Here is a 15,566-nt window from a genome sequence, read left to right as displayed (position 1 = left end):
TCTGTGATTCTTTATCCTGGGTTTCCCTGGCTTTATTCACAGCCATGCAGGCACTGAAGGCCACCAGGAGTTCCCGTTTCAGGAGAGGAGAGTAAGTGCCCTGGGGAGAGCAGCGTGACCGCGCGGCTGACCCTGCTGCCCCGGGCTTCACAGATCGCTCCTGCCACGCGCCCACCTCTCAGGGCTGGGCGAGCAGAACCACCTCTCCTGCACCCCTGCACTGCGTCTCCCATGGTACCCTTTGCTCCGTGGCTGGACCGCCACTTTTTGGCCTTTTAAGCTTGGCAAGGTCTCTGGACCTGTTTCCTCATCCGTGAACTGGAGAATATAAGCACAGAGTTGTGAAGGAAATAGGATATTCCTTTAAAACCTCTAGCGCTGTGACTATTTTGTAACTCAGCGTTAATAATATCCACTATCAGCCTTTTCTTTTTCACATTTAACTGAGAAAAGTCTGAAATGCTTTACTATGTCTATATCTCTCTCTAATCTACACCTATAACTACACCTGCATCTACATCTCTATCTCATACCTATATCTAATCATCTGTTTAAACATACAGTAAAATCTCGTTTATAAGACACCCTTTTAATGGAAATGCTGTGTTTCCAAAAACAGGCTAATATCCATTTGCTGAAATAAAATATTTTAAACACACCTCAACATAAAATTTAATATAATGGTACTTAGTATTATACCTTCTCTTTGGAAATTTCAAAATATTATTACTTCACTATTGAAAATATTATGTACAATATGTTATAGGCTTCAACAGTTTGCAATAAATACACTAAATATTAATTTCTTTTTAAGAACTCTAAAGTGGTTAGCTTCATTGACCCAAAGTGGTAGAGACAAAAATGAAGCTCAACAAAAGAGGGTACGTTTTAGAGCTACGGTAAGAAGATTTCCCTTCTGTCATTAGTGTGTGTGCACCTACGATATTTTGCCTAGAAAAGGACTCTTTCACGTGAAAATGAAAGCCGGGAAGACATGCCAGTGCTGCAGCTCGGGGAACAGAACAGCCTTATCGACTCCCAGCCCCCCAGGCTCCCTCAAGCAAGGAACGCTGGGTTCCAGTTTATTTGGTCTTTAGCAGCCTTTTGAAACTCTCCATGTCAAACTATTAATTACATTTTTTCCCACTTTGATAGAGTAGTTGAAACATCTGTGGCTAATTACAAAGCAGCAGTTGAATGAATTGTTTAAAGGAAACTTTGAGCTCTTTAAATGCATAGATCCAATGTGCTTCAGCCTGGTCCCAGCAACAGAAAAGAGCTCTCAGTTTCTCTGGAATATGACTGAAGTTCTATATGTACACACACACGTGCACACCTACACACAGGCATACACACACACACACGTGCATATTTTTGTGGTTGAGGTAAATTTTTCTTTCAAAAAATGAGAAGGTAGAATATATTATCAGACAAAAATATTTTGGTGTTTACTTATGAAGTTGCTATAATTATTGTGAGGGCATTGTGTGGTAAATTGAATAAAAATATTCACTACTATAGCTATATTTTTCTCATTTTTAACTAAGATACTGTAAACTCAATGGACACTTATTCGTCCCCTTCTAAATATATTTCCATTAAACAGGTAAAAATATGATGTTTCCATCCATGTTGGGGTTCTGAATTCAGAAATACGGGCCAAGTGGGGTAGGAGAAAAGATAATCACATCATCCCTCCCCCAACAATTGTGAGAGAGAACGCATTTCTTCTGAGGGAAAGTCCCATGAGAGCAAAGCAATGAAAGCACCAGCAAGAAATAATGAATGCTAAATTGGCCTTTAAAAAATACATTTAAAGACAGCTTTTTACAGGATTCAGCTTTAATGGTGGTGGTTTTTTTTTAACTTTTGCATTATAGCACCAGTCTTCACACTTTTTTGCTTATTGGTCCCTAAAAGAATTTTGTTCAAGTATGTTGACAGCTGAAAGTTTACATTGTAAGTAAAAATTGTTACAATTGAGTATTTTTGGCATATTGTATCAACATTTAAAAATAAAATGGTTATATCACTTTCATAAAGTTATTTAAATAAAGATTTGATATCCACCATCATCCATTTTAGAAATATGCAGACAAGCTCTTCTTTAATATTTGAAAATTTAGTGTTTCTTTGTCTAAACTATAATTTTTCCAAGAGGTAAAATCGTAAGACCTATGCAAATACACAAGGAACATGTGTCAAAGATTCTATTTAACTTATTAATGAGGGAAGACAATGAGGGAATAATTAATGAGGGAGATTTTAAGACTGGTTCCAAGATTAATTCAGGAACTCGGTATGTATAGGCAGTTTAATAAAGGAATGTGAGGACAGGGTCAGTAGGTTGGATACAAACTTGTGTCACTCAAAAATGTATGCCGTGTCCTACAAGACCCCTGGCCCACCAAACTTTGGTCAAGGCACTGATTACTACTGACTAAAAGTCCCAGACTATAAGGTAATATAGCATGTAATATAGCATGATATTACATGCTAACTTGAAGATTTTTCCCAGTAGAGACAGAAATCGTCTGTCCAAATATAATTCCAAAAAAATATGGTTTGTGTCTTTTAGATTATGTACTAGTTCCCTGGGGCAACCATAATTAATGTTGGGGTGCAAGGGTCACTCTGTGGTAGAATTCTCGCCTGCCATGCAGGAGACCCGGGTTCAATTCCATGCACTTCCCAAACAAACAGACAAGCAAACAAACAAATAAAAACCAAATAACCCAATCCATGAACTTCCCAAAAAACAAACAAGCAAAACAAACAAACAAAAATGCAACAAATGGTGCTGCAATAAGGTGATACTCGCATGGAAAAACAATGAAATGTGACCCCACCATACAGCATGCAAATACATAAATATATACATATTTTTTGTTTACATATATATAGATGTATGTATGAGGTTTGACTCCTCAGAACCTGAGAATGACCTTATGTGGAAATAGGGTCATTGCAGATAGTACTTGGTCAAGATGAAATCAAGAAGGAGGGCTTGAATTCCGGCTCTCCTTCTTCTGGGCGCTGCGAACCTGACCACCTTGTGGCCTTGACCTTGAGCAGACCGCTCCATTTCTCTGGGCCCCAGCCGCATTGGCGAAAAAGTTGTGGACGCACATAGTGGCGGTATAACAATGGTTGCAGGTGCATACATTTTCTCTCCTTTTATTTTCAAGTTTTCTATATCGTTATACTTAATGCAAGTTCTCTTAGACCTCACACATAAAGTCGGATTTTATTTTTAATCGTATATAACAATCTTCTGTTTATTAGTTTATTTAATCTGTACATACACTGATATTTGGTTTAAGTACACCATCTTACTATTTGTTTTCTATTTCTTCTATCTGTTCCTTAATATTCCTTTCATGTCTTCCTATGGATTCAGAAAGTATTTTCATCGTTCCGTTCATTCCCTCATAATTCTTCAGTCATTACTCTTGGGCATAGCTGTCCAAATGAACTTTCTGCCATGTCTACTGCGGTTAAACATTCTATAGTTCTAAATTTCGTGAACTGTATTTTTCAGCTCTAAAATTTCCATCCGATTATTATTATTACTTTTTTTTTGTTATGCTGGGATGGCAGGGTCACATTTCAGTCTTTTTCCATGTGAGTATTCCTTTACTGCAGCACCATATGTTGAATTTTTGTTTACCTGTTTTTTTGTTTGCTTGTTTGGAAAGTGCATGGGCTGGGAATTGAACCTGGGTCTCCCACATGGCAGGCAAAAATTCTACCACTGAACTATACTTGCACCCTTGAAACTTCCATCTGATTATTTTTTAAACATTATACTTCTCTAGAAAAAGTCTCTGTTTTGTCACTGATTTTCTTGAATGTACTAATAACAGTTGTTTTTTTAAAAATATTTTTATTAGAAATCTTCACTCAAGTACATTCCATATATGGGGTACAATCAATGGCTCACAATAGTATCACATATTGTGTATTCATCACCATGATCATTTTTTAGAACATTTGTATCACTCCAGAAAAAGAAATGAAAAGAAAAAAAATTAAAATTTAAAAAAAAATTAAAAAATAAAATTTATTTATTTTTTATCCATAGTTTTTACTCATCATAGCAGTTGTTTTTAGTAACGTCACAGGGATCTTTGTCCCTAAAATCCTGGCTGCCTCAGTAATCTTGATTCAGTTTCTGTTTCCCTAGATTGTGAAATGGCGTAAAGTAACAGATGCTAGTTTCTGCGGGCCTCTGTGTGCATAATTTCACCAGCGCTCTGAAAGGAAACATCACGGAAAAGACACAGCTCACCTCCAGGTTTCCCTCCATTCTAGGGTTTTGGCCTCTCAAGTTGTGGGTGCCTAAGAAAGTCCTTTTTCCAATGTCTCCGAAACACCTGCTCTTGAATTCTCTCCAGCTGGTACAGGGAGGTCGTCTGATCTAGCCACTCTGCCGCAGCAGTGGTGGAAGTGCGGGCGTGAGGATTAAAGGAATGACACGGGCATGGGTGGTAGTGCATCGAGTTTGCTACTTGCTCTATAAACGGCTACTATGAAGGCTCTCCGGAGTAAGGAGAATAATGTTAATTTCCTTAGCCCCCTCCGTGTGGGAACACGGAGAACTAACTGCTGCCAGAAGGAGCTCTCGCTGACTCTCACCCCCACTTCACGCCTGAACACCAGAGCAGTCAACAGTTTCTGAAATCGTAGGTTCATGGCCTTGACCAATTCCTTCTTTAACAGGCACTACTGACCACCTGCAGAGGGCCCGGCGCTGCTCAAGGGCTGGGGCCCAAGCGGGGGGCCCACGGCGGGCCTGCCTTCCAGCGGGCGGGGCCCACGCGACGGGCCCACGGCGGGCCTGCCTTCCAGCGGGAGGGGCCCACGCGACGGGCCCACGGCGGGCCTGCCTTCCAGAGGGCGGGGCCCACGCGGGGGGCCCACGGCGGGCCTGCCTTCCAAAGGGCGGGGCCCACGCGGGGGGCCCACGGCGGGCCTGCCTTCCAGCGGGAGGGGCCCACGCGGGGGGCCCACGGCGGGCCTGCCTTCCAAAGGGCGGGGCCCACGCGACGGGCCCACGGCGGGCCTGCCTTCCAGAGGGCGGGGCCCACGCGGGGGGCCCACGGCGGGCCTGCCTTCCAAAGGGCGGGGCCCACGCGACGGGCCCACGGCGGGCCTGCCTTCCAAAGGGCGGGGCCCACGCGGGGGGCCCACGGCGGGCCTGCCTTCCAGCGGGAGGGGCCCACGCGGGGGGCCCACGGCGGGCCTGCCTTCCAGCGGGAGGGGCCCACGCGACGGGCCCACGGCGGGCCTGCCTTCCAGAGGGCGGGGCCCACGCGGGGGGCCCACGGCGGGCCTGCCTTCCAGCGGGCGGGACACGGCGGGGAGCGTGCGCGTGGGGAAGCGGCGTGGGAGCGTGACGCGCGGGGGTAGAGGGCGCTGGAGGAGGGGCGCGTGTGCGGCGATAGATTCAGCCTGAGAAGGTGACGTGTGAGCAGCGACACGAGACCAGGGCGGGGCCAGCCACGCAGGTGTCGGGACAGAACTTTCCAGGCCAGGCGGCCAACCGGGCACGGGCGCCGTGCTGTGCGCTCTGCGCTGTGCGCTGCCGGGGAGACCCAGCTGTCGCCGGGTCCAGGGCAGCGAGGGTCGGGCGGGCGCGGAGACCGTGGAAACCCGCGGGTGGGTGTGGAGCAGAGTGCTGAGATGTGATGTGCGCTTTTAACCAACCCCTCCGGCTGTGAGGGCACCGCACAGAGGCACAGCACAGAGGGCGCCTATTGCTTGTTCCGGTTGTTCATCAAACTCTTCTGGGTTCGTTATTCCCACCAACCCCTTGTTGAAACATCCCTTAATGTAATTCTCTTCCGTTAAACCCTTTGAGTGTGGCGTCCTTTTCCTGCCAAGGTCCTGATAAAACTTTATACTGATGTCATGGCCACGTATTTCCTTCTGTTGTAAGTTACGATCAGCGATTTACATGTGTCCTCTGCCCACAAATACCTCCTAGTGCGCAGATACTAGTCTTATGCCTGTTTGTGCTCCCCATAATACCTACACTGACCTTTGCATATAATTGGGACACAAAAATCATAGCTAAATTGCTTTAGCAATGCGGGAATGAAGCCAGGAAAGGTCAGAATTTGAAAAATAAACCCAAAACATTAAAGGATTATTTACCTAAAGAGTGTAGGCTGTGAAAAAGAAAATTCCAAGAGAGATGGAGTAGGTAAATGAGACTGGGGAGACAAAAGGGATCGAGCAGGGAGGAAGTACCATCAGCCTACCCAAGTGTGCCAGTTTGAATCTGTTGTGGACCCCAGAAAAGCCAAGTTCTTTAATCCTTATTCAGTATTGCTGGGTGGGTGCTTTTATATTGTGTCCATGGAGATATGACCTACCTCATTGTGGGTGGTGACTATTGATTAGATGGTTTCCATGGAGATGTGTCTCCACCTATTCAAGGTGGAGTTGCTAACTGGAGCCTTTTAGGAGGGAACCAGTTTTTTAAAAAATATTTTTATTGATAAATCTTAACACATATACTTTTCATAAATGGTGTACAATCAATGGCTCACAATATCATCACATAATTGTTTTTTATGATCGTTTTTTAGAATGTTTGCATCACTCCAGAAAAAAATAAAAAGAAAAAAACTCATACAGACTGCCCCCCACCCCTCCCTCTCATGGAACACTAGTATTTCCATCCACCCAATTTATTCTACCCTTTGTTCCCCCCATTATTTATTTATTTTTATCCATACCTTTTCACTCATCTATCCATCCACACCCTAGATCAAAGGAGCATCAGACACAAAGTTTTCACAATCACACAGTCACATTGTAAAAGTATCATTATGCAATCATCTTCAAGAAACAAGGCTACTGGAACACAGCTCAGCAGTTTCAGGTACTTCCCTCCAGCCACTCCAATACACCATAAAGTAAAAAGGAATATTTATATTTACATAATGCATAAGAATGACCTCCAGCTTAACCTTTCAACTCTGTTTGAAATCTATCAGCCACTGAAACTTTCTTTTGTCTTATTTCATTCTTCTCCCTTGTGGTCAAGAAGGCTTTCCCAACCCCTTGATGCAGGGACCTGGCTAATCCCGGGATTTCTGTCCACATTGCCAGGGAGATTTACACCCTGGGAGTCATATCCCACAGAGGGGTGAGGGCAGTGAGTTCACCTGTTGAACTGGCTTAAAGAGAGAGGCCACATCTGATCAACAAAAGAGGTACTTTGGGGGTGACTCTTAGGCCTAATTTTAAGTAGACTTAGCTTCTCCTTTGTAGGAATAAGTTTCATAGGGGCAAGCCCCAAGACCAAGCTCAGCCTGTTGACTTGTTTGGCCCTGCTGCTTGCGAGAGTATCTCCGAATTATCCCATTCTCCAAATGGGGAAGTTGAATATTTCCTCCTTTCTCCCCAGTCCTCCAAGGGGACTTTGCAAATATTTCTTTATTCACTGCCCAGATTACTCTGGGATTTATCGAGGCATCACACTAACCTGTACAAACCAACAAAATCTCATGCCCTATTTAAGATTCCATGTACTTATGGTGTTCAACTAAACTGAATCATATAAATTAAATAAGGAAATGCACTGCCTAAAATATAAATTTTGCTCCAAATAAAAAACACTTCTCCGTTTGATCTCACATGGAAGTTGAAGTTTTAAAATATGGACAATATCATCCTTTACCCTGTATTCTGACCTACCTTAGTCCTATCCAGATCAGCTTCATTCATATCTCTAGTCGAAGTCTGACCACATTTTCAACTGTTTTATCAGTTGCTGTACAGGGTACTGTTGGCTTTCATAGCTTCAGAGCTCTAACTCTAAGTCTCAGGTGTCACATAAATACCTGAAATTTCTGGGAACAGCTAGGTTATAAACAAACAGCTCAGTATCTCAAAATTTAAAAATAAGTTACAACTCCTGAATATATGTGACTGCTGTAAGAGCTTACAATCTAAGGTCCTTTACAATAGGCCCCAACCTGATAACCCATGTTCTCAACTTCAGTTTATTGAGTTTTTATATTATAGTTAGTCCATATGATTGAGACATGATAATATTTGCCTTTTTGTTCCTGACATTTCATTCAACAAAAAAAAGCTCAAGTTTTATTTACCTAGGTGCATGCCTCACAACTTCATTCCTTCTTGCAGGCCCTGCTCAGTAGTCCATTGTATGTATATACCACAGTTATCCCTTCCATTCCTCAGCTGTTGTACCCTAAGGCCACCTCCATCCACTGTGGATTGGAAATACTGCTGCCGTGAACACTGTTTCTCCACACTCAGTAGAGGGAACCATTTTGGAAAAAGCTTTGGAGCCATGAGAGCCAGCAGAACTGACAGAGCCAACAGAACGGAGAGAGACTTGGGGAGCCGGTGACGAAGCCTGAAGGAAAAGTATGCCTTTCTAGCTAAGAGAGAAACCCTGAACGTCATTGGCCTTGTTGAGCCACAGTATGTTTCCCTGAACGCGTTAATTTGGACATTTTTATAGCCTTGCCTTAATTTGGACATTTTCACAGCCTTAGAACTGTGAACTTGTAGCTTAATAAATTCGCCTTTTTAAAAGCCATTCCATTGCTGGTATATTGCAATTCCGGCAGTTTACAGACGAGCACACCAAGCAGCCGCGATGAAGGATTTCAAAGTGCCCACCAGGTCATTGTTTAATTCTACAAACACTTGCTGGCAGTTTTCCTACATGCCAGCCAACACCGGACTTGGAATTCAATACCTCACTCTGTTGGTGGAAACAGGCAGATAAACTTCCTTTCAGAAAACTTCAGGAAATGTAACAATGGTGGTATATGCAAGGCACTGGGGGAAACTGAGGGGGACACAGCATTGGGGGAGGGAAGAAGAAGGCTTTTAGGAGATGATGCAGAAGCTGAGATTGACAGGATTCCCGAGAATAAATCAGGCAAAACTGGTGGGCGTGAGCAAGGGCTGGGGAAGCAGACCCACGATGTATGCAGATTCCATATGCAATTTGGTTTTATCGACTATAAAATCAGGAAGCAAGGGAAAAAAAGACAAGGGGGAAAAGGAGGTAGGCCCAATTAATAAAGGGTCTTACATAGTTTGTTAATTAGAGTGACCTCTAACCTTTCAGGGAGAAATCTGGGTAAAGTTGATAGTGCAGCTGAGTTCAGGGTCCTCTGAGACTTGGATAGAAAAGCAGAGAAACCAGGATTGAGACACTGGGGTGAGTGTCCCCCATTGCCACCACCCCTAAGGTCCCCTGCTGCGGTGCCACCCCTCTGCCTGGGGTGGGGGGAGGTAGTCCTCTCAGACTCACAGCCAAGTGCTCCTGTGTGGGGCACTGGAGACAGGAGTCTCATCTTAGCCCAGCGCCCAACCCCATCCCTATGGCAGGCTGCTGCTGGTGCCTGGACTCGTGGGACTCTGGGGGCCCTTCCCTCGGGAGGAGAGGGGACACGCACAGAGCCGGGCTCTCACTGTGCACACTGCACTGCCCCCCAGGTGCCCCGCCCCACCCCAAGGCCGTCTTGCTGTACTGGGAGAGGCACAGCACTCCTGGCCAGATGCTGCTGCTGACTTCCAACCCCCCAGGCCGCAGCCCAAGGTCTTTCCACAAACCACCAGACCCACCACACCTACGAGCTGGATTCTCCATGGAGGTGCACACTGCCTATCCCCAGACCCAGAGCCTGCGGCTTCCAGTGTGCACGGAGACCTGCGGCTGGGACTGGACTGTGACCAGGTCTGGACCCTGCCTGGTGGGCTGCAGTGGTCTGGGAGGGGCAGGGATGTGCGGAGAGGTGGTCTGAGACTGCCAGCGGCTGGGAGGCTGGGTAAGTGCAACCTGGCAAGCTGCATCTCTGCCCAGCCTCCCGCTGACTTCTGTAAAGGCTGTACCTCTGTGTGAGGTCCTGGCCGTGGCTTGGGTGGAATTATTGACAAACTAGGTGCCAAAGGAGCCCACCAACCCAAACCCAAGCAAATACAAAACCTTAGGCAAGCGAGGGAAACCAACTTTCAAAATACCTTTGTCAAGATAATCAAATGCTATTGATGCAAATGTTCTAAGAAATGATGAATATGCAACTAAGTGATGATATTGTGAATTACTGATTATATATGTCGAACAAAATGATCACTTAATGTTTTAGTTTATTTGTTGTTAATTTTTTTAAATTAATAAATAAATTTTTTTAAAAAGATAATCAAGTGCTAAGAAACCAGCAAAAAAAAAATCACAAACCATATGAAGAAGAAAGAAGATATGGCCAAGTGAAATGATCAAAATAAAAAGCCGGAGGAGTCACAGAATTTGGAACAACTAATTAAATATGTTCTTACAAATCTCCTAAATAATTTCAATGAATCAGATAAAGAGTTAAAGGATATCAAGAAGACATTAGAAGAGCATAAAGAAGAACTTGAAAGAATAAATAGAAATGGAAATGAAAGATCTATAGACCAAATTAAAATATACTAGAGATACACAACAGCAGACTTGAGGAGGCAGAAGAACGAATATGTGAACTAGAAGACAGAGCAACTGAATTTGAATGCACTAAAGAACAAATAGGACAACACAGGAAGATGGCGGCTTAGTAAGACGCGCGGGTCTTAGTTCCTCCTCCAGAAAAGCAACTAAAGAAACAGAAACAATACGAAACAACTCCCGGAGTCACGACAGAGACCAAAAAGACAGCGTACCCCATTCTGGAACAGCTGAACGGGCAGGGAGAATCCGCTGCGGTGAGATACCCGAGGGGCGCGCGTTTTCCCAGCCGGGGCGGCTGGCGACTGGGGTCCCCTCCACGCACGTGGCTCCCCGGTCTGACTGGGAACGTTGGATAGCAGGGCCCTCCCATCACGCTTGGCGTTTCAGGCCAGCTGGGCAATTAGGACCGGCACTCTCCCAAGCCGCGGCGGCCAGCGACCCCTGCCTCCACGCGCGGTTTCCCGGGCCGACTGCCGTGCAGACAGATGAGCGCCACGAGCGCCACATACTGGGCAGGAAAAGAAAAACAGAGCCCAGAGATTTCACAGAAAAACCTTTCAACCAGCCGGGTCCCACACCCAGGGAAATCTGATCAAATGCCCAGACACCAGCAGAAAATAATGGATGACGCTCGGAAAATTGAAGATATGGCCCAGTCAAAGGAACAAACCAACAGTTCAAATGAGATACAGGAGCTGAGACAACTAATGCTGAATATACGAACAGAAATGGAAAAACTCTTCAAAAACCAAATCAATAAATTGAGGGAGGACATGAAGAAGACATGGGCTGAACAAAAAGAAGAAATAGAAAATCTGAAAAAACAAATCACAGAACTTACGGGAGTGAAGGACAAAGAAGAAAAAATGGAAAAAACAATGGATACCTACAATGGTAGATCTAAAGAGACAGAAGCTACAATTAGTGAACTGGAGGATGGAACATCTGAATTCCAAAAAGAAACAGAAACTATAGGGAAAAGAATGGAAAAACTTGAGCAGGGGATCAGGGAACTGAATGACAATATGAAGCGCACAAATATACATGTTGTGGGTGTCCCAGAAGGAGAAGAGAAGGGAAAAGGAGGAGAAAAACTAATGGAAGAAATTATCACTGAAAATTTCCCAACTCTTATGAAAGACCTAAAATTACAGATCCAAGAAGTGCAGTGCACCCCAAAGAGAATAGACCCAAATAGGCGTTCTCCAAGACACTTACTAGTTAGAATGTCAGAGGTCAAAGAGAAAGAGAGGATCTTGAAAGCAGCAAGAGAAAAACAATCTGTCACATACAAGGGAAACCCAATAAGACTATGTGTAGATTTCTCAGCAGAAACCATGGAAGCTAGAAGACAGTGGGATGATATATTTAAATTACTAAAAGAGAAAAACTGCCAACCAAGACTTCTATATCCAGCAAAATTGTCCTTCAAAAATGAAGGAGAAATTAAAACATTTATAGACAAAAAGTCACTGAGAGAATTTGTGACGAAGAGACCAGCTCTGCAAGAAATACTAAAGGGAGCACTAGAGTCAGATACGAAAAGACAGAAGAGAGAGGTATGGAGTAAAGTGTAGAAAGAAGGAAAATCAGATATGATATATATAATACAAAAGCCAAAATGGTAGAGGAAAATATTATCCAAACAGTAATAACACTAAAAGTTAATGGACTGAATTTCCCAATCAAAAGACATAGAATGGCAGAATGGATTACGACCCAGGAATACCACTGCTAGGTATCTACTCAAAGGACTTAAGGGCTCTACTCAAAGGACTTAAGGGCAAAGACTCAGACGGGCATTTGCACACCAGTGCTTATAGCAGCATTATCTACAATTGCAAAGAGATGGAAACAGCCAAAATGTTCATCAACAGACAAGGGGCTAAACAAACTGTGGCGTATAACTACGATGGAATATTATGCAGCTTTAAGACAGACTAAACTTATGAAGCATGTAGTAACATGGATGGACCTAGAGAACATTATGCTGAGTGAGTCTAGCCCAAAACTAAAGGACAAATACTGTAAGGTCCCACTGATGTGAACCGACATTCGAGAATCAGCTTGGAATATATCATTGGTAACAGAGACCAGCAGGAGTTAGAAACAGGGTAAGATAGTGGGTAATTGGAGCTGAAGGGATACAGATTGTGCAACAGGACTAGATACAAAAACTCAAAAATGGACAGCGCAATAATACCTAAGTGTAATGTAACTAGGTTGGAACACTGAATGAAGCTGCACCTGAAATATGGTTTTTTGTTTGTTTGTTTGTGTGTTTGTATCTTTTGTTTTTGTTTTTTTTCTTTTTCCTTTATATATATATATATATATTATTAGTATTATTATTTTAATTCTCTTCTCTATATTAACATTCTATATCTTTTTCTGCTGTTTTGCTAGTTCTTTTCCTAAATCGATGCAAATGTACTAAGAAATGATGATCATACATCTATGTGATGATACTAAGAATTACTGAGTGCATTTGTAGAATGGAATGATTTCTAAATGTTGTGTTAATTTCTTTTCTTTTTTTTATTAATAAAAAAATTAAAAAAAAAGAGACAACACACACACACACACACACACACACAAAAAGAACAAATAGTAAAAAACATGGAAAAGTTTGAATTGGATCTCAGGGAGATCATGGACAACACAGAAAACACAAATATAAGAATCACTGGTGTACCAGAGGAGAAAAGAAGAGTAAAGGACTAGGAAGATTATCTGAGGAGATAATTGGAGAAAACTTCACAACCCTTATAAAAGACACAAATATGCAAATTAAAATAGCCCAATGAACTCCAAATAGAACAAATCCAATGAGACCCCTATAAAACACAAACTAATCAAGAAGAAATATATATGTTTATGCACCTAATCAAGTTGCTGCAAAGTACATGAGGCAAAAACTGGCAAAACTGAAGGGACCAATAGATAGATATTTCTGCATTAATGGTGGGAGACTTTAGCACACCAATCTCTTCAATAGATAGAGTAACTAGACAGAGGATCAATGAGAAATAGTGAACCTAAATAATATGATAAATGAATTAGACCTAACAGAAATATACAGATCATTGCACCCCAAGACACCCAGATACATATTCCTCTCAAGAGCTCATTAAACGTTTTCCAGGGTGGCTCATATGTTGGGGCACAAAGCACATCTTAACTTTAAAAATATTAAACTTATTAATGCACGTTCTCTGATTACAGTGGAATGAAATTGGAAATCAATAACCACAAAAGAATTGGGACTTTCCAAACATATGGAGGTTAAAGAACACTTAAGCAATCAGTGGGTCAAAGAAGAAATTGCAAGTAAGTATCACTAAGTATCTAGAGATGAATGAAAATGATAATGCAACATATCACAGTTTATGAGATTCAGGGAAGATGGTGCTAAGATGGAAGTTTATAGCTCCAAATGCTTATGTTAAAAAGGAAGGAAGAGCTAAAACCAAAGGCTTAACTGACCAACTGAAGAAACTAGGGAAAAAGCAGCAAACAAACCCTAAAGCAAGTAGAAGAAAAGAAATTACAAAGATTAAAGTGGAACTAAATTAAATGGGAACAACAGCAAAGAAACAAACAAACAACAAACAATAAAGAGAATCAACAAAGCCAAAAGTTTGTTCTTTGAAGAGATCAACAAGATTAACAAACCCTTAGGCAGAGTGACAAAGGCAAAAATAGAGAAGATACAAATAAATAAAACAGAAATGAGAGGGGTATCATTACCACGGATCCTAAAGAAATAAAAAACATCACAAGAGGATACTACATACAATTATGTGCCAACAAACTAGGCAACTGAGATGAAGTGGACAATTTCTTAGAAACACAGGAACATCTTACTGACTTGAGAAGAAACAGAAGATCACAACAAACCAATCACAGGTAAAGTGATTCAGTCAGTCATCAAATACTCCTGTCAAAGAAAAGCCCAGGACTAGGTGGCTTCACAGGGGATTTTATCAAACATTCAGAGAAGAACTAATACAATTCCTGCTCAAATTCTTCTAAGAAATTGAAGAAAAAGAAACACTACCTAACTCATTCTATGAGGCTAATATCACTAATACCAAAACCTAATAAAGATACAGCAAGAAAAGAAAACTACAGGCCAATCTTCTTAATGAGTATAGATGCAAAAATCCTCAACAAAATACTTGCAAATCAAATCCAATGGTACACCAAAAGAATTATACACCACAACCAAGTGGGGTTTATTCCAGGCATGCAAGGATAGTGTTCTAGTTTGCTCGTGGCTGGAATGCAATATACTAGAAATGGAATGGCATTTAAAAAAAAATGGAAATTTAATAAGTTGCTAGTTTACAGTTCCAAGGCCATGGAAATGTCCAAATTAAAGCAAGTCCATAAAAATGCCCAAATTAAGGCACCAACAGGAGGTTACTTTCACTCAAGAAAGGCTGATGAAGTTCAGAGTTTCACTCTCAGCTGAAAAGGCATATAGTGAACATGGTGACATCTGCTTGCTTTCTCTCCAGGCTTCTTGTTTCATGAAGCTCTCCAGGAGCATTTTTCTTCTTCATCTCCAAAGGTCTCTGGCTGCATGGCTCTGTCTCTGGATCTGTGGCTCTCAAAAAAAGGGACCTTCTCCAAAATGTTTCCTCTTTTAAAGGATTCCAGTAACTAATCAAGACCCATGTGGAATGGATGGAGTCACAACTCCATGGAAGCCATCTAATCAAAAGTTACTTACCCACAATTGGATAGGTCACAACTCCATAGAAACAATAAAAAAGCTCCCAGCCAGCAATACTGAATGAGAATTAAAGGACATGGTTTTTCTGGGGTCCTTCACAGATTCAAACCAGCAAAGGTGGTTTAACAAAAGAAAATCAATAAATATACCACACTAATGAATTAAAAGGGAAAAAAATCATATGATCATCTTGATTGACCCTGAAAATGCATTCAACAAGATCCAGCTTCCTTTCTTGATAAAAACACTTCAAAGGGTAGGAATCGAAGGACATTTCCTCAACATGATAAAGGACATATTTGAAAAACCCACTGCCAGCACCATACTCACTGAGGAGAG

This window comes from Tamandua tetradactyla, chromosome 18 (assembly GCF_023851605.1).
Source record: "Tamandua tetradactyla isolate mTamTet1 chromosome 18, mTamTet1.pri, whole genome shotgun sequence".
Classification (NCBI taxonomy): domain Eukaryota; kingdom Metazoa; phylum Chordata; class Mammalia; order Pilosa; family Myrmecophagidae; genus Tamandua; species Tamandua tetradactyla.
This window is presented reverse-complemented; position numbering follows the sequence as displayed.